Source organism: Xyrauchen texanus, chromosome 11, assembly GCF_025860055.1.
Source record: "Xyrauchen texanus isolate HMW12.3.18 chromosome 11, RBS_HiC_50CHRs, whole genome shotgun sequence".
NCBI classification, from domain to species: Eukaryota; Metazoa; Chordata; class Actinopteri; order Cypriniformes; family Catostomidae; genus Xyrauchen; species Xyrauchen texanus.
In genome coordinates this window covers 42165957-42187085 of record NC_068286.1, presented here as the reverse complement: position 1 = coordinate 42187085, position 21129 = coordinate 42165957, and the positions used below count along the sequence as shown (strand labels likewise).

The 21129-nt window shown below is 40.4% G+C and overlaps 1 protein-coding gene across 3 annotated transcripts in view; it reads left to right on the top strand.

The window, feature by feature from the left end:
- Positions 1-12156: 12156 nt before the first annotated feature.
- Positions 12157-21129, top strand: part of acsl1a (acyl-CoA synthetase long chain family member 1a) — a 30788-nt gene continuing 21815 nt past the window's right edge. For 2 of the 3 annotated variants that reach the window (XM_052137759.1, XM_052137758.1), the window contains exon 1: positions 20764-20921. The gene's annotated coding sequence lies outside the window, so the exon portion shown is untranslated. Of the gene's footprint in view, positions 12217-20763; positions 20922-21129 lie in introns of those variants that run through there. The other variant, XM_052137760.1, reaches the window with a different exon arrangement.

Below are 21129 nucleotides of genomic sequence, written 5' to 3'. Positions count from 1 at the left end.
CATTGTGCATTGTAACGTTATTATACATGCATTATAATGCATTAGTTATGTATCACAAAATACCTCATTATATGTTATAACTTCTCATAAATGATTGTAACCTAGATCATAAAACATTATAATACTTACTAATTCATAGTTATACCTTTGAGTATAAGGCATCATGACACAATCAACATTCGTTTTTTTTCTGCAGAAGTTATAATGCATTACACACACACACACACACACACACACATATATATATATATATATATATATATATATATATATATATATATATATATATATATATATATGTAACGTGTGTAAAAGTTTTAGCGCTTGTGAGGATGTCTTCAAAAATAATGACATAAATTGTTTTTATTTATTGGTTAATATCATACAAAGTCCAGTAAACATAAAATAGCTGAACCAATATTCTGTGTGACCATCTTTGTTTTACAACAGCATAAATTCTCCTAGGTACACCTGGACACAGTTCCCTTACGAGGGAACTCGCGATGCGTCGATGACGCTTTGGGAACGCCTTTGCGTGAACACCCCTGAAGCACGTATGTCAACTAGTCCAATGGAATGAATGAACGCCACGGGCGGGTGACGTCATGACCAGGAAAGGATATAAGCACATCCGTTGCGTTACTCGCGTTAGCTTTTGTGCCTCAGCAAAGTGCTCTGTGTCAAAACTGTCTGTCTTATTTATTGTTGTCTGTCTCTCTTTATATTGATCAATATTATGGCGAAACAACTATTTAAAGCCTGTGCTTCTCCTTGCCCTCGTTATATCACGGGTGGAGATACACATGAGCTTTGTGTAGTTTGTTTGGGAGTGGAGCATGCGATGTCAGCTTTCGAGGGGGCTGACTGTCACCATTGTGAGCGTCTGCCGCTCCGCATGCTCCGCTCCCGTCTGTCCGCATTTGAGGATGATGGACAGGTTCGCGAGCCTCAGGGTTCTGGACCCGCGGCTGCCGAGGCAGCTCGGAGAAGGCTCTCTTGGGGTTCGCAAATGGATCTCTCTGCGGGGTTGGAGACGGGCTCTGCCTTATCTCCTCCTTTACCCGAGGGATCCATTGCTCTCTTGCCGGTGTCGGAAGCCCGCGCTGCAGCTTCTTCCGCCCGGGAAGAGAGACCGATGCTTCTTTGCTCTAGCTCTGAGGAGGTAGAGTTAATGAGCATTCATGAGAGTGACACAAACACTAACACAATAAGCGGAGAGGATTCGTCATCCCTCTCCCCAGCATATGAGGAGCTTATTGAGGTGATAACGTGCTGTTGGTAAATTAAATATTGACTGGCCAGCAGAAAAAAGAGATACTCGTCCTAAAAGCAAAGTAGACGAGCGTTTTCTAGAAGCATCTAATCTTTCATCTCAATCACGGGCCCTTCCATTTTTTCCTGATCTACATAGTGAGCTATGTAGATCATGGAATAAACCCTATTCGTCACGTCTTTTTAGTCCCCTTGTTCACACATATTCAAATATTAAGGGGCTGAAAGATTTTGGTTATGGGTCAATGCCCCCAGTGGAACAGACGCTCGAGAGCTATCTGACTCCTGTGTCAGCATCGTCCCTGAAGGATCCGGTGTTGCCGAATAAACCACTAAAAACCACATCCAATTTAGTGGGTAAGGCTTATACGGCAGCAGGTCAAGCTGGAGCCTGTCTGCACACGATGGCAGTGCTCCAAGCCTATCAAGCAGATCTGCTGGGGGATATCGATAGGAATGAGGGAGTTAGTCCCGACGAAATTCGAGAACTTCGTCGGGCTACAGATTTTTCTCTCAGAGCTACGAAGGAGACCGCCCGTGCTATTGGGCGGTCTATGGCAGCCCTCGTAGCTACTGAGAGACATCTTTGGTTAAATCTTGCAGAGATTAAAGATAAAGAGCGGGCTTTTCTTTTAGATGCCCCTGTGTCTCCCTCTGGTCTCTTCGGTGACTCGGTGAATACGGTTGTTGAAAGATTTCTAGAAAACAGAAAACAATCTGAGGCTTTTAAAAAATTCCTTCCTCACCGAGTCCATCCCCCTGGGGATGCTGGGCATGAGCATCCCCAGCCAAGCTCCTCGCACCATGTGCAACAGAAAATAAGTGTTGCGTCTCGTGCTTCCCCGAAATCTTGGGGACCGAGCCAACACTCTCAGCCGAAGTCGGCTAAGTCTAAGCCGGATCTGAGGACTGTACTTACGGCTAAGAAGGCTTCGACTCAGAAAAAAAGGTCCTGATGCTATGAACGTCAGACCATCGAGGACAGCCCCAACTGAGGTGGAGCGGTGTACACCTCAGAATACGGTGCCCGCTCCACTTCAGGGTCCTCATGGGACCAGTCTGCCAACCCCGCCACCCTTGGTGCTTCGGGGCGCAGTGGTATCCAGCGAAAGTTCAGCGCAATGTCGACTCGACGTTGCGTCGGACGTGAGCCCTCTGAGGGGGGTTCAAGAACAGTCAGTTCGGTTGTTTCCTGCCAATATGCTTGAGGTCGCCGAAGTGGCTGTTCCTTTAACAGGGCGGAGCGGTGTACACCTCAGAATACGGTGCCCGCTCCACTTCGGGGTCCTCATGGGACCAGTCTGCCAACCCCACCACCCTTGGTGCTTCGGGGCGCAGTGGTATCCAGCGAAAGTTCGGCGCAATGTCGACTCGACGTTGCGTCGGACGTGAGCCCTCTGAGGGGGGTTCAGAAACAGTCAGTTTGGTTGTTTCCTGCCAATATGCTTCAGGTCACTGAAGTGGCTGTTCCTTTAACACCAGAGGCCAGTCTCGAGAGACTGGTACCCTTAGTACGGTCTAGCTCTGTCACCCCGCACGTTCATGAAGTGCGTAGATGCAGCTCTGGCCCCGCTCAGGCTGCAGGGCGTACGCATTCTGAACTACATCGACGACTGGCTGATTCTGGCGGAATCAGAGCAGTCAGCGGTTCGGCATCGAGATGTCGTTCTCGCTCATACGAAGAAATTGGGGTTGAGACTCAATGCCAAGAAGAGTGTGCGTTCTCCATTACAGAGAACCACTTTCCTTGGTGTGGTATGGGATTCAGTCACGATGCGGGCCACACTATCGCCCGTTCGTGTAGCTGCTATCATCACAGCCACAAAAGAGTTGAAGCTAGGCCAGTCACGCACTGTGAAACAGTTCGAGAGACTGTTAGGCCTCACGGCAGCAGCGTCCAATGTGATCCCCTTTGGCCTGCTGTACATGAGACCTTTGCAGTGGTGGCTCAGGACCAGAGGGTTCTCCCCGAGGGGGAACCCACTTCGTATGTTCAAGATCACGCGGCGGTGCATCCGCGCCTTGATTATATGGAGGAAACATTGGTTCCTGTCCCAGGGTCCAGTGCTGGGAGCTCTTTGCCATCGAGTTGCTATCTCGACAAACGCTTCTCTCACCAGCTGGGGAGCGGTAATGGAAGGCCGCTCAGCTCAGGGTCAGTGGAGGAACCATCATCTCTCTTGGATTGCCTGGAGATGATGGCCGTCTTCAATGCGTTGAGACATTTCCTCCCAGATCTGAGGGGCCATCATGTGCTTGTCCGTACAGACAACACATCGGTGGTCTCTTATTTAAATCGACAGGGGGGTCTGCGCTCGTGTCCACTCTGCAAATTGGCGCACCAGATCCTCTTGTGGTCCCTGGGTAAAATAATCTCCCTGAGGGCAGTGTATATCCCAGGGTACCAGAAAATAGGAGCAGACACCCTGTCGAGGCAGGTGCTGACAGGGGAATGGAGACTCCACCCCTAGGCGTCATTTGGGAATTTTACGGCCAAGCAGAAGTGGATCTGTTTGCGTCTCAGCTTACGACGCACTGTCCACTTTGGTTCTCCCTCACGCAACCAGCCCCCTTGGGGTTGGACGCTATGGTACAGACGTGGCCGAGGCTACGTCTGTACGCATTTCCCCCTGTTGCTCTGCTCCCAGGAGTTCTGGAGAGAGTCCGCCAGGACGGAGTAAGTCTATTATTAGTAGCTCCACGCTGGCCGAGTCGAATTTGGTTTGTGGACCTAATTCATCTCCTCGACGGCCCTCTTTTCGAGGTACCCGTCAGGAGAGACCTTCTGTCTCAGGCAGGGGGCACAATATTTCACCCCGACCGGAGATTTGGAACCTATGGGTTTGGCCTCTGAGGGGCCCAACTTTTAGAGAGTGGTCTCTCGACTGAGGTCGGTGAGACCATTCTTAGCTCCAGAGCTCCAGCCACGAGGAAATTATATACACTTAAGTGGAAAGTTTTTCACGTCTTGGTGTCACCAGCATCAGCGAGATCCAGTTAACTGTTCAGTCAACACAGTACTTGAGTTTCTCCAGTATCGTTTTACATCAGGTTCATGTCCTTCTACCTTAAAGGTTTACGTGGCGGCCATTGCGGCCTTCCACACCCCTGTGGGTAGGACATCTTTGGGTCGAGACCCCCTGATTATTCGTTTCCTTCGTGGCACCTTGAGGCTGAGGCCTGTGGTTCGAACTAGGGTGCCAACCAATATTCCAAGGCCTATTGTACTGCAGGCATTCTGTCCTCCTCCGTTTACATCTTCGGACCAGGAAAAACTGAATCTCTTGACACTTATGTCCACAGGGCTGCCCCGTGGAGAAGATCTAATCAGTAAGTGGATAGCTGAGGCTATTTCTCTTGCATATGAGTCCTCTGGCCAGCCGTGCCCTTCGGTGGTCAGAGCTCACTCTACTCGAAGTATGGCGGCCTCTAAAGCCCTCGTATCAGGAGTTTCCCTTCAGGAGGTTTCTAATGCGGCAGGTTGGTCCTCGCCGCTAACTTCCGTGGGGTTTTATAGCCTGGACCTGGAAGTTGCCCCAGGATCCCAGGTGCTTTTTACTGATTTGCCGACAGTTTTTATCATCTGGCATTTTGTAATTATGGCGTATTGGGTATTATCGTTCCCAAAGCGTCATCGACGCATCGCGAGTTCCCTCGTAAGGGAACGTCTCAGGTTATGACTGTAACCCTAGTTCCCTGAGAAGGGAACGAGACGATGCGTCGCCCTGCCATACTTCCTGCATCCCTGCGATCGACTTTGCTTCGGCTCTAAAAGCTAACGCGAGTAACGCAACGGATGTGCTTATATCCTTTCCTGGTCATGACGTCACCCGCCCGTGGCGTTCATTCATTCCATTGGACTAGTTGACATACGTGCTTCAGGGGTGTTCACGCAAAGGCGTTCCCAAAGCGTCATCGACGCATCGTCTCGTTCCCTTCTCAGGGAACTAGGGTTACAGTCGTAACCTGAGACGTTTTTCTTGTTGTTGGCAGATAAGATGTTCCAAGCTTCTTGGAGAATTCACCACAGTTCTTCTATCTATTTAGGCTGTCTCAGTTGCTTGTGCCTCTATAATCTCAGACAGACACAATGTTAATTTGGAGGCTTTGTGGGGGCCATGACATGTGTTGCTGGGCTCCCTGTTCTTCTATTCTAATCTTTTCTATTTGCAAAAGTAATGATTAGGAGTCTAACTTTTAGATTTCCTATTGACACACTAAAGCTGAAGATGTAATTAACCATCTTAAGACTTGTGCTTTTGTGAAACATCTTATGGACTTCTGCACAGTACTAATACCGTGTATATATATATATATATATATATATACATATACAATTATATATATATAAAATAATATAATATAAAATTGTGTTATATATTAAGAATTCTTTAAATAAAGTGACAAAAGCAATATACACCCATAAGATGTTCTCATTTAAGAGACGTCATTATCTATTAGGCAAACCCTCTTTTCAGAGTTATTTTTAAGTAAATAAATAACTAATAATTATGCATTTGGGAGAAGACGTCTCAACTCTGTTATTGCAGGATAAACCTTTACTGTTATTACATGCTGAGCATATATCTCCGTTTAGCTCGTTTGCCAAAACTGTGCTTTGGCAGTGGCATGCTGGTGTGGACGAGTGACGTTTGTGCGCGCATGTTTAAAGTGATTGAGAGCGCGCACAAACTGTTTCTATCAAAACGCGCAGACTGATACAGCACTCATGTTATATACAGTTTCTTATAATGAGATTTATATTGAGGATTTGTTGTTGAATTCATTATTTGTTTCCGTTTGCCATTTTTTAAAAACTAATAATTACCGTAAATGATCCAATATTGACACCCCAGAATTCAAACGCGTTCAATAATTTTATGTGATGACAGCATCACGCGGGCCATAAAAAAATGGTTTGCGGACCCGCCAGTTGATTACCATGGTCATAAATCCTTATGACTGTTTGTACTAGGCTGCTTTTGCAGGACAATTTACTTAATAAACTTCTGCAGAAAAAAAATGGATATTGATTGTTATAATGCATTATACTCTTTAAAGTACAACTATGAATAGGTTAAATATAACAATGTATTAGTAAGCTATAACACTTTATAAGGTGTATGAGCAAATTATGAGCAATATTACCAAATAAATAAAAGGCTGAAACTGTTGGGTAACCTGTTGTTTTTGTTTACAAAAGTGTGTGTGTGTATATATATATATATATATATATATATATATATATATATATATATATATATATATATATATATATATATATATATATAATGTACAAAGTATCTCACAAAAGTGAGTACACCCCTCACATTTTTGTAAATATTTGATTATATCTTTTCATGTGACAACTCTGAAGAAATTAAACTTTTCTACAATGTAAATTAGTGAGTGTACAGCTTGTATAACTTGTAAATTTGCTGTCCCCTCAAAATAACTCAACACACAGCCATTAATGTCTAAACCGCTGGCAACAAAAGTGAGTACACCCCTAAGTGAAAATGTCCAAATTGGGCCCAAAGTGTAAATATTTTGTGTGGCCACCATTATTTTCCAGCACTGCTTTAACCCTCTTGGGCATGGAGTTCACCAGAGCTTCACAGGTTACCACTGGAGTCCTCTTCCACTCCTCCATGATGACATCACAGAGCTGGTGGATGTTAGAGACCTTGTGCTCCTCCACCTTCCCTTTGAGGATGCCCCACAGATGCTCAATTAGCCTATTTCACAAAAATGGCCGCCGAGACCGGAAGTAGGGTAAACTATTTTCCGGTGAACGCGCTAGCAGCAGCAGTCGGAGAACAATGGCGGAATCTAAAAGCAGTCAGACATGTTGCGCACCTTTATGTTTCAACTCGAAAAATAAACAACCCTATTTATCATTTCACAGCTTTCCTTGCGATGAAATGTTGAAAAGGCGTTGGATATGGGCTATACGAAGAGAGGAGGGGCCGACGTTCACAGTGAGGAAAGGCAGTACTTTTTTGTGTGCTAAGCACTTCACGGAGGACGAAGTCTGTGTTAGAGAGTCCAGTCGTAAGTATCTTACACCGCAGGCCGTACCTTCTCGGTTTTCCTGGAACAACTGGGGAGAAGTTAAATTACGCCAGACACTGACGGCAAAAAGAGGTGTCTGTTGTGTACTCGAGGAAGCAGAAGTGGAAAGTGCTGATGCCGCGCTGCTGGTGCAGGAGCACGATTACGACAGCCGCGCTCCCCCGGGTGAGTGTAACATGTTATTATCCAATACAATATGTTAGATTTTATGTTTTTGTAACTTTTTAAAATGTAATATCATTAGTGTAAAATTAGTTTTTTATTATTTATTTTATTTATATATATTATTTTCATGTTTAGATAAAATAGCAAAGTTAAATTAAATTTACTGTAAAGATGTACAATTCTTAGTTTCATTCATGGTGATGACATGAAAATGAGCCATAATCTAGTGTAAGATTGCTGCACTCTCCTGGACAACTAAATAACATGATTTTTTTTTTTAAAGCCACTAGATATCACACATACAATCAGACATCATTTCTATTTATTTATTTATTGATTTTGTGGGTGAAGATTGGTATAGTAAGTGTCATCAAGTGCAATGCCATTTTAATGAACGTAACATTGTTTTGTTTTTTCTAACTATAGCTGCTGACGTTACTATTGATACTGAGACAAGTAGAATTTATCTTGGTTATCAAAAAATATACCATTCATCATTAGCTAAATCCAGTATGTATTTACCTCAAGTTGATGTGGTTCCTCACGCTTTCTTAACGACCTATAACATCTGGCCCTAATTACCACTGTCCCTGCAATAATATTTGAGACTGAAGTGTCCAAATACACACAAACATGGTTAAAACTCGGTTTTTTATTACACCACTTTGAAATTCATCCATAAAACCAACAAAAGGTAAATCGCCTATCGTAAATAATACATACCTTGGTAATCAAAAATAAATTGCTCAAAAAAGAATTTGTAACCTTTGTCCAGTTTTGATCGTTTCACATCTCCCTGAAAAATGTCAACAAAACGGACATCATCGGATATATGTACTTTTGGCAAGTACATGAATGACTGAGAAAAAACACGCTGTTCACAGTCCATTTTGCGAAGAATGTCCAAGAATGAATGGGGATCGTAGAGAGCAGCGGCGCGACCGGAAGAATCGTTACCCTACTTCCGGTTGCGGTCACCATTTTGTGAAATAGGCCTATAGGGTTTAGGTCTGGAGACATGCTTGGCCAGTCCATCACCTTCACCCTCAGCTTCTTTAGCAAGGCAGTGGTCGTCTTGGAGGTGTGTTTGGGGTCATTATCATGCTGGAATACTGCCTTGCGGCCCAGTCTCTGAAGGGAGGGGATCATGCTCTGCTTCAGTATGTAACAGCACATGTTGACAGCGCCGGCAGCACTCATGCAGCCCCAGACCATGACACTCCCACCACCATGCTTGACTGTAGGCAAGACAAACTTGTCTTTGTACTCCTCACCTGGTTTCCGCCACACACGCTTGACACCATCTGAACCAAATAAGTTTATCTTGGTCTCATCAGACCACAGGACATGGTTCCAGTAATCCATGTCCTTAGTCTGCTTGTCTTCAGCAAACTGTTTGTGGGCTTTCTTGTGCATCATCTTTAGAAGAGGCTTCATTCTGGGACGACAGCCAGGCAGACCAATTTGGTATGGTCTTAGCACTGACAGGCTGACCCCCCACCCCGTCAACCTCTGCAGCAATGCTGGCATCACTCATATGTCTATTTCCCAAAGAGAACCTCTGGATATGATGCTGAGCACGCCTGCTCCCCATTCACACCTGAGACCTTGTAACACTAATGAGTCACATGACATCGGGGAGGGAAAATGGCTAATTGGGCCCAATATGGACATTTTCACTTAGGGGTGTACTCACTTTTGTTGCCAGTGGTTTAGACATTAATGGCTGTGTGTTGAGTTATTTTAGCAAATTTACAAATGTACACTGTTATACAAGCTGTACACTCACAACTTTACATTGTAGCATTTCTTCAGTGTTGTCACATGAAAAGATATAATCAAATATTTACAAAAATGTGAGGGGAGTACTCACTTTTGTGAGAAACTGTATACACACACACACACACAACAAAGACAAACAAAAATCTCCCATTTAGCCTTAACAGACTGTAGGGACAAGTGCTGTTAGTGAGCACCTACGAAGGCCGGAACAGTACACGAGGGGGTGGGTGGCCAGCACCACGCCCGGCCGCCCTGTCTCCCCAGTGGCAATGTTTTACACACTGCACCAGGTACTCATTTTAGGCTGAGTCAACCTAGGGGAGGCCCGGGACCGGTTCAGATAATCGTCACTGGTGTTGGCCATGAGCGGGAATCGAACTCGGGTCCCCAGGTTCGTAGCGTAGCGTAGCGCGCGCACACGCACACACACATACACACACATGTTGTGTTTCCATGTTTTATGGGGACTTTCAATAGACATAATGGTTTTAATACTGTACAAACTTTATATTCTATCCCCTAAACCTAACCCTACCCCTAAACCTCACAGAAAACATTCTGCATTTTTACATTTTCAAAAAACATAATTTAGTATGATTTATAAGCTGTTTTCCTCATGGGGACTGACAAAATGTCCCCACAAGGTCAAAAATTTCGGGTTTTACTATCCTTATGGAGACATTTGGTCCCCACAAAGTGATAAATACACGCTCACACACACACACACACACACACACACACACACACACACACACACACACACACACACACACACACACATATGTTGTGTTTCCATGTTTTATGGGAACTTTCCATAGACATAATGGTTTTTATACTGTACAAACTTTATATTCTATCCCCTAAACCTAACCCTACCCCTAAACCTAACCCTCACAGAAAACATTCTGCATTTTTACATTTTCAAAAAACATAATTTAGTATGATTTATAAGCTGTTTTCCTCATGGGGACCGACAAAATGTCCCCACAAGGTCAAAAATTTCGGGTTTTACTATCCTTATGGGGACATTTGGTCCCCACAAAGTGATAAATACACGCCACACACACACACACACACACACACACACACACACACACACACACACACACACACACATGTTGTGTTTCCATGTTTTATGGGGACTTTCAATAGACATAATGGTTTTTATACTGTACAAACTTTATATTATATCCCCTAAACCTAACCCTACCCCTAAACCTAAACCTCACAGAAAACTTTCTGCATTTTTACATTTTCAAAAAACATAATTTAGTATGATTTATAAGCTGTTTTCCTCATGGGGACTGACAAAATGTCCCCACAAGGTCAAAAATTTCGGGTTTTACTATCCTTATGGAGACATTTGGTCCCCACAAAGTGATAAATACACGCTCACACACACACACACACACACACACACACACACACACACACACACACACACACACACACACACACACACACACACACACACACACACACACACACACACACACAGAGTACTGTGCAAAAGTATATCTTCAGCTTTAGTGTGTCAATAGGAAATATAAATGTTAGACTCCCAAAATTAATTTTGCAAAAAGAAAAGATTACAATAGAAGAACAGGGAGCCCAGCAACACATGTCATGGCCCCCACAAAGCCCCCCACTGAACATCGTGTCTGTCTGAGATTACATAAAGAGACAGAAGCAATTGAGACAGTATAAATAGATAGAAGAACTGTGGCGAATTCTCCAAAAAGCTTGGAACAACATATCTGCCAACAACCAAGTAAAACTGTGTCCAGGTGTACCTAGGAACATGTATGCTGTTTCAAAGACATAGGTGGTCACACCGAATATTGATTTAGCTTTTTTATGTTTACTGGACTTTGTATGACATTGAGTGATACATGAAATCTATTTATGTAATTATTTTTTAAGACATGCAACATTTTTCACAAGTGCCTAAACTTTTACACAGTACCTTATATAGCTAAAATGCCATTTCTAGCACATTTTACATGCACATGTTACCAGGCACGGTCATATTTATTTATCAAAAAAATTAATGTTAGATCATGAAAAAAAGAAATTTAGTAAGCTCTTTGATATTAGGGCAAAAATTATATTCTTGATAATAATTTTTGTATTGTTTTCATCTAAAAATATATTTTTTTAAATCCTTAAAACAAGATACATTTGATTGATCTTGTTTTAGAAACAACACTGCATAAGATGTTTAGGTTTTTCAGAGAATGTATTTTTAACATTACATTATTTTGTATTACTGTACTGGCAGTTTTTATAGTAAAAACAAGTGAAAAAAAATCTACCAGTGCTGAAGAAGTAATCCAAAGTATTTAGAATATGTTACTGACCTTGAGTAATCTAACGAAATACTTTACAAATTTCATTTTAAATCATGTATTCTGTAATCTGTAGTGATGTACTTTTGAAATGTACATATATATATATATATATATATATATATATATATATATATATATATATATATATATATATAACTATATAATACCGTATTGCTACTTTAAATAGATAAAGGAATAGGCCTACATTAACAAAACGTTTAATCTCTTGTACAAAATTATGTTAGACCTTTTAAGTTACCTTAAAATGTAAATTTTTAGACCGCTTTTGCATATATTTTGTGACATATTTTTTTATTTATGTATTACAATATTAGTGATATGCGGTCATCACTTCAGAATCCCAATGTGTTTCAACATCACAACAGTGTGTGTGAATAAACGTTCTTAAAAGAAATAACCAATGGAAATCATTCTTTCGATTCATATGCGTCCAAATATGCGACGGCTACTCTGATTGGTCGATCTACCAGTTTCATAACTGAAGACAGCTTGGAGCGCCACATCCGTCTCTAAATAAGAGCTGTGTGGACGCAACAGTCACGCCACTCAGGTTTGTACAATTCTCATTTAATCTTAGCTCAAACTGACAGACTATGTCGGAGAAAATAACTGATTGGATTGATTAACGGGTTTCAAACGTTTCCTCAACTTCCGTATTGTGCATTTTAATAAATGTATCGCATAAAAAAAATTATGTATCTGCCCAGACTCATGCATGCTCAGTTTAACACTTCATTTAATGCATTGATAATGGACGCGTCTTTAGACAGCTTGTGAATGTGTTACTAAGCAGTGCTTTTCTGTGAAAGTACGAGGGCTGGAAAGAGCGCTTCTCAACACCTTTCCTTCATTCTCCTATGCAAACAGGCAGGGATGGCTGAAATTGAGCGGAGGATCAGGATGTAAAGACAGGAGACAAAGGGAGGGGCGGAGATGGAGCGTGTTTGGAGACGCTTTTCAGCGCGCTGCGTGTCTGAGCACAGAACACGCTATTGTTAGTTAATAAGCTAACAGAGAAGGAATCGGATAGGGAGACAATGCAGCTCTTGTCCGTGGCATGTCGTGGCATCACCACTTGTTGTTTAACCTCCGATTTGCTTGTCCAAAATCACGTCTCTGACATCCCTTTGCGATCACAAATCAGATGGCATCCCACTCTTGCCAGTTTACTCTATATGGAAAAACTGGGTTAACTTGAACTGTTACATGAGCTAACATGATTTAAATACATTTAAGGCAAAATGAGTGTGTTGACTATTAATGGTTCAAAGAAAAAAAGCATCTAAATAGAGCACAGTTGAGCAACAGGTGGGGGTTGAGTTATGCAGACCTCTTAACACAGATCATTTGGCCTCATTTGGTTGATGTAGTGGTGCAAATGGGCGTATTTATGTAGCTTTACCATCTCAGATGAAGAGTATTCATGTCATTTCTTCTATTTGCTTGTAATGCACATGTTTAGCATTATAGGGTTCAAATGGATTTCTTATTCAAAAAGCCTTCTGACAATACTTGCACAGGGCGTCTAATCAGTTTTACATCAGACATCTTAAAAAACAATCTTTATCAATCTTGTGGTAAGAGATGCTTTACCCGCAACATGTTTGCAAATGCATCACTCTCCTCATCACTGCAGTTCAATTCCTCGTTTTTAACGCAGAATGCATTATGTTGCAACATTTTAAGCTCTTAAGTTAAGATAAGATCTTTAAAACAGCAGAGGTACCAATTTTTAGTCACAGAGATGCAGAGTATCAGCAGCAGACACGCTCAGAAGATCGGAATGTTTGGAATTTTGGTGGTCTGAGGTTTTGTAGTTTTCCTTTCCTTCTGTTTTTCTCTTCGTGCAGACAGTTCGTTCTGCATCTTCTGGTTTTAAGGTTAATACTTTTTAGAAGAGATGGAAAGTTTTGAGGTTTGACAATAGACAGTTTTGCTAGTAAAGGTAACAATAGTTGCCACATAAAAGGTGAGCAAGTGGTGAACAGCCCACAAAGGGTTGTGGCCCCAGCCCAAATGAACACCTGTTCCGGTTACTAATGAAAAAGTGCAAAAAAAAAAAAAAAAAAAAAAATTGTCACTGTCTGATTTTTCACCCAATAACAAAAACAAAACAAAAATTGCTTGCCAGTAAGCCTGTCTCACATTTCAGGTCTTAATATCCATTTCTTGTGTAAGCCTTTTTTTTCCTAACAAGAGCAAAACCGCCCTAAGGCCTGTTACAAAAAGTGACTTGTATTATGTGCTGCTCTGCTTTTCAACATGCTATAGAATGTATTTGGTGTGGTTCAGCTTCTAGAATAGAGAGGGAAAGAATGGCCAAGCCCTTTATTCAGGACATAAGCTAGCCTGGAGTGTTTTTTTTTTTCCTCGCTTATGAAATATAAAAGCTATTTGGTATAATGAATTCAAGAGGAGGGATTCTATCATTTGAAATACTAAACCACGCAATGAGGAAGTAGAATAACGCTAAACTGTACAAAAACTGCATGAATAAATAAAGGTGCAGGCTCACACCCTCTGTGCACTATTGTTATAATAAGATAGATATTAAACTCGATAATATTACGTTTTCTTGTAAAATTGGCTTATTCATCCTGTGGTGTACAATACTAACACTTTCAAAACCGGTCTATACTGATGCTACTGACAGTTCTAAATCATATTTGGGTTTAATGTCAACCTGAAATACATATTTATCCATTTTCCTGGTATTGTTGTGCGTGATTTACTTTATCATTGCAACAAACTCTTTGTTTCTGTAAATTGTTTTCTTAAAGTATGTTACTTTGTTCCTCTGCTCATCTTTCTTCGTCTTGTCTCTAAAAGGAATAGTTCACCCAAAAATGAAAATTCTCTCTTCATGTACCCACTCTCATGCCATTACAGATGTGTATTGCTTTGTTTCTTCAGTAAAGAGTTTTATAATAATATCTCTGTAGGTCCATACAATGCAACTGAATGGTGGCCAGAACTTTGAAGCTCAAAAAAGCACATATATGTAGCATAAAAGTAATCCTTTAGACTCCAGTGGTTACATCCATGTCTTCAGAAGTGATCTAATAGGTGTTCGTGTCAAAAATATAAAAAAGTAAGTCCTTTGTTTACTCTACATTTTTAGTTCCACATTCATCTTCTTTCGTTTTTTTGGGGATGTGCATTCTTCATCTTGATCGGGGGAAGTCAGAGATGGAGATTAGTTGGAAAAAAGGACTTAAATATTGATCTGCTTCTCACCCACACCTATCTTATCACTTCTGAAGACACTGATTTAACCACTGGAGTCATATGGATTACATTTATGATGTGTAAAAAATGTTGGCACCCATTCACTTGTATTTTATGGACCGGCAAGCTGAGATATTCTAAAAGTCTTCATTTGTGTTCTGCAGAATAAAGAAAGTCATACACATCTGGGATGGAATAAGGTTAATGATGAGATAATTTTAGGGTGAATTATCCCTTTAATGTTTTTGTGTGTTTGTGTGTTGATGTTTTTGTGGCAGGGTTACTATCGGGCAGTTGCCTTTGTCTCTCTTTTATTGCCTCTTCCTTTAACACCCAAACAGATCTGTCTCTGTTCTCTACTGAATCATGTTAAAGGCTGAGAGAGAGACATGAGTGATGCAGATGTAGTACTACATTTAAAAAATAGTATCACAATATTTACATTATTTACCATAAGGTATTTATTTGCCTTGTTTCATATATCATGCACTCATATAATAGACATATCATTTTTTTTTTTTTTTTTTTTTTGTAGACCATATGCTTTAGTTACTGTATGTCAAAGGCACGATCCATGATTTGCCACTTGCAAGTTGATGGCACATGCTGGTATTGAATTACATTCTTATTTCAGAGAGGATTTGTGTAGTGTGTAGTGCAAGTGGAGTCATCCATTTTTTTTGCCTCCATTTTCCCATAAAAGACAAACTAGGAAAAAGTTTAATTTGGTTAAAATGACTGCAAATCTCTTGTACAGTCTATCTCTTGGCTGCCAGTGCCCGGCAATGACTGTATATGTATATACTCTTGTCAGTGGCTCAGTCTATGTATAGATCAGCCTAATTTAGTTTTCTACTTCAGGCAGCCCATTAATAGTTGAACAGCTGACAGATCATAAGAAAAGGGACAATATTTGGCACAAGATATTTCTCATCACAGTAAAAAAAAAAAAAAATCTTACAAAATATGAATGTGAGTGTTAATGTGCTGCTGAAGGGGTTATGCATGTTTACAACATTTATATTTTGACTTTTCGGAAATGTAAAAAAAAAAACAGAGTTTGGTGTTGTAAATTTTAGGATTTCTAGCAGCACCCTATGAAATATGTTTTATATTATTCCAAATTTTGTTACATTTTTCCCCCGTTTCCATGCACTGTAAAAGATTGCTGTAAATTTACAGCCATATTCCTACATCAATCTACAGTGATTTTTAATTACAGTAGTTTGCCGTTAAATATGTTGCATTGTGGGAGATCAAGAGCTCACTGGGAAGTGACTAGTTTTACGGTAAATAGCTGTTCTATGCAAGGCATTAGGGGAAAATTAACATTTAAAATCTTGATATCATCTTGGTGAAAGCTATAGTGGCATTTTGAAACACATATTTTAACAGTTTTTAATCATCAAAAAATCTTTCAAGTTTGTGGCCTTCAGATCATTTTTGTGTTAAGTGTAGTTTTTAGGAAATGTTCCTATTTCCTGTTGAAATGGGAAGTTGGGGATGCAGGACATATAGAAGGGCATGTATTTTTATTTTAAATAGCCTAGAATTGGCAGAAACTACAATAGAAAGTGTTTCATTGAAACTTCAGAATGTACTCATTTGGACCATCTTGTTGATTTTGTGTGCTGCCGTGTCTTTTGGGGGCTGTTGGACATGCCTTATTGGTTAAACAAACTGTGCATGGTGTTAATTCCCTAATGTTATTCCTGTTATTCCAAAAGATTAAAGGTTAGGTTAGATGGTTTAAAGAAACCAAACTGACAATCACAAAATGCCTTTGCTGAATCTGAGATTGGAACTTCCTGGAACAGTCCTGGCTGACAGCTATTTTGATGGGAGGGGGTAAAATCCCTTCTTATGCTTTTGACAATAAGTGAACTTGTAGTTCAAACTGGGTTTATGCAAGTGTTCGCTTCACACTGTAAACCTGAAAGTTTTAGGCGAGCTCTTCACCTTTGTGTGTTCAAGAGCAGAGAAAGCTTTTACAGTTATAGGGCTGCACGATTTGGGGAAAATGTCATATTGCGATTATTGAGGTTAATATTGCGATATGCTATTGCGATATAATAAACAAATCGTATCATGAGTCAACTTGCTTGGTTATCAAGGAAAATGCACAAATAGATTACTGATAATGCTGAAATGTGTATTTCTCAACTCAAACATAAAAACTAGCAACAACTATTAATGTACAGTGTTTTCAAATTCAAATGTTTTTATAATATTAAATAATAAAAGACTTTTCATATGGCGTGACACCCGCAAACACATCTGTAATATTGCTTTGTTTTGTTTGGCTTGCTGGGCTTTTTAATGTAGTTTTAGTCAATGAAAACTTTTGACATTTTAGTCATATTTTAGTAACATATAGTCATATTGATATTTTAGTCACTGAACACTGTAAACATTTTAGCCATAAGAGTATTATTGATAAGCATTTGTCAATCTTGTCTATCCAAAACCAATATATATATATATATATATATATATATATATATATATATACACACACAAACATTTTATTGTTGTTGTCATTTTAGTGTTATGTTTCACATAAGATTGATCTTATCATGATGATCTTATCAATGATGCAACACTTTGCGAGCTGCAGACAGCGGGGGTGAGAGACGAGCGTCTCCGTGTTAGAGTGCGCATCAGCCGGCGGAACTTTAAATCTCTCCCGTTCTCGACTCCCGCTCAGATTGGGTCTCTTCCGCGACTAGTTGAAGCAGCTCTGACTGCACAGAGAAAGACAGTTTTGGAGTTTGTGCTTATTTACATGTCACGATCCCGTATTATATGAACTTTAATTAAGGATTAAAGAAAGACATATCGCCAAGCTGTGATCTGTGTTTCTGTGTTATTGTTTCTGGTCACCAGTTCAGTATCGGTCTGCTCGGCGTCCATCTTCACCTGAGTTCCACGCTGCGCACCGGAAACTCACATGACATGACCACACGTGCCACTCCCTAAACTGAAGCTGACTGGTCATCTTTTTATTAGCGGTGTAGAAAATGGGCAAACAGCTTTCAGAGAGAATGGGCTGTCATGTCCACACATACACTTATTTTTTAATAAATTTGCAGCATTTTGCCGTCATATAATCGCACAGGCTATCGCGATTGTGATTGCGATATGATTAATCGTGCAGCACTAGACATAATGCATAAAAAAGCTTTAGCAGCCTCGAAAACTATAAATCTCCATTTTTTCTTCCACGAGCTCACGCAATTCTTGAGCCACTGTTACGCTGGTCGGGATGCTCAAAAGAACAGAGCAATCTTTTGCAACTTGGTCTCATTGAATGAACATTGCGTATAAATATTTTTTATAATATATGTTTTATTCATTGTCACACAAATAACATGTAAAATTGCTGATTATGACTTTATTTGCACAAATCTTTCGCTCTATTATTCCTCCCTGCTTTGTTATGACATCAAAAAAAAAATATTTTAACCCATAATTTGAAAAATTACACATTTCTTGCTTGTATTACAGACCCACCTACATATACACAAGTATTCCAGTATGAATAGTTTGCTTGGTAGCTCACCTGATGGTGTTGGACGTTTGATCTGGCATTTCTCTGTGCGTCAGCGCCTCCTCTATGAGTTGAGCGAATGTCCCGATCTAAGGGGCAGAGAATGAAACTGCATCCGGCTGATACACATTCTGTCGCGACTTTTCTTTCTATAAGGAAGACTTGCAGACTTGAGTGAGATTTAAGATTAAATTTTTTTGATGAATATAAAACAGAAAAGTAATGTCTCTCTTTGGCGAAGGCCCTGTCTGGCGGTCCGAAGAAGTTGTACTCAGAACCGCCATATCCTGCCGGAGATAGGAGGCAGGGGCGACGAGCCTACCCCCATGCAGGACGGGTCTCAACTGGTGGTGGTGGGGTGGTGGAGGCTGCCGTGTTAGCACACTGAACAGCAATGTGATAGATTGTGAGCAGACTTATAAAGCAACGGCTTACATGTGATTGGCTTGGAATTACCCAGCAGGTGCGATGATGTACAGCTGCTAGTCTTCCCGCTAGAACTACGCTGCGCTTACATTTACTGAATTAAACTTAATAAAAAGTATTTTTCCCCCCTTTAATTAAGTAAATGTCATTTAGAGGTATTTTTAAAAGATCATTCAAAATCAATAGTTTTCAATTTTAGATGTAGTTGTAGAAACGTTGTATTCACAGTCATCCATGATTACTTTAACCAATGAGTGAAAGTGTCAAATAACAGGACGGTTACTGAGATTAAGCGAGTAGTATTCAGCTGGTCATGTGATTCTAAAATGGCAGCCCCCATGTGCAGACCCTCTCCATGTGGCATAAAACATGAAAAGCCATGTGTCTTTACTAAGGATACTGATTTGACTGGTGTCTTCATTTTAATGTGAGTGCTCATGATTTCCTACATATATTGCAAAATTACAATTCTTGTCTTTAGGAGTTCAACTTTTTTTTAATGAGGAAAAAATGAGTTTTGTGAGCAATGCAACAAAAGTTTCCTATGGGTTGTATGGTGGATTTAATTTCTATCTCTACCTCACTTTTTCCTTTCTGTCTTTCTCTCAGTGGGGTGATTGTAAGTGTAGCTCTGTCATTGGTTTTTACTCTCAGCAGCCCAAGTATGGAAAGAGGTTGTCTTTCACTTTGAGGGTAAGCAATGCCAAACATGCCATGTGACCAGCGTGACAGTTCCCATCTGTGATCCAGACACATATACACACAGCTGCTGGCACAAACATTTACTCACATAGACACTTTCACCTTCTCACAAGCAGTCTCATGTGAGCATATCAGCATAGGCAATACACCTTTTATGAATATACATACCACAATGGTTGCGTAAACACTGTTGCAGCACCACACACACAAATTTACAATGACAGTTGTGTGTAAAATAGGGTTGGATTCGTGGCTTTTCATCTCACAAAAGCATGTCCAGGGGCAGGATTCACAAAAAAAAACCTTCTTATAGTATGTAGATTATTATAATTGTAATGTTTGTACTATTTTTGTACTATTTTTACCCGTATTAAAAAAAAAAATGTATTCCTGAAAAGACGTCTTAAAAATGTCCTCATCTTTTTACTTGTGTCAACATTTAATAGCCACCTTCTTATGAACTTTTTAATAATTTATCCTAGGATTTTTGTTAATACAGTCACATTTCACCTTGAAAAGAAATTACCCGGACATGTTCTTAACAAGTTTGTTAGATTCACTCTAAATACAGTACAGTAAATAGCTACATTCTGACACATATGGAATGTGTTCCTTATTGCTTCTCTTTGTCTTTGTGAATTACTGAATTGTGTTTGATTTTCAGAAAGCTTGAGGTGCCACATATTTTTCACTCTGTGTTAGAGACATTTTCTGCTACGCTACTATCAGCCACAGGGCCATTTAGAAGGAATTACACACACACACACATACACACACACACACACACACACACACACACACACACACACACACACAACATGTCTCAGTTCACATGCCTTTGATTAGGGTTCAAACTATGCTGTAGGATTTGTGTGCTTGTGTTTCTGAGATAAGAGAAGGAGCAACATTTGTATGGGGTGCTTTTAGGTGTGGGATGCCAGTATCACCATGTGTTTTGATGCATTTTAAAAGACCCACCTCTGTCTAAAAACACTAAAGGGCATACATAGTTGAGCAAACAGGTAAAAAACATTCAGTTTGAATGACATAAAAGGTTAATTGAGAATTAGGGAGAGACCTGAGAGGCAAAATAGAGAGAAAGTGAGTGGGGTGAACATGACAGAAGTTTAGTGAAAGTGAGAGAGGGAGACCCACGTGGTGCTATTGCAGTTTATGAGGGTCAGTCTGCTATTCATAGATGAAAATTTCCTTCAGCACTGTGTCACAGGTCAGTATAACTACAGAAACACAGACACACGTGGAAGGCATCTCTTAAAACAACACGCGTTATTAGGATACAGGCACAACACAGCATATCTCTACAGAAGTCATCCTAATAAATCTGCACGGTAAGTTTCGATGTTTGTGTCTCTCAGTTTTGGTCCTCGCATAGATACGCGATCTTACTATGTGTGTTTCGGGGACAACATTATCCTCTGATGTAAACTAAATCTGACAAAACTTCCATTTGAGGATGTCCAGGGATGTCCTATAAGGTAAAAATGAATCAGTATAATGTTCAATTTAATTCTAGAAATGCTAAACATTTTTTAAGGA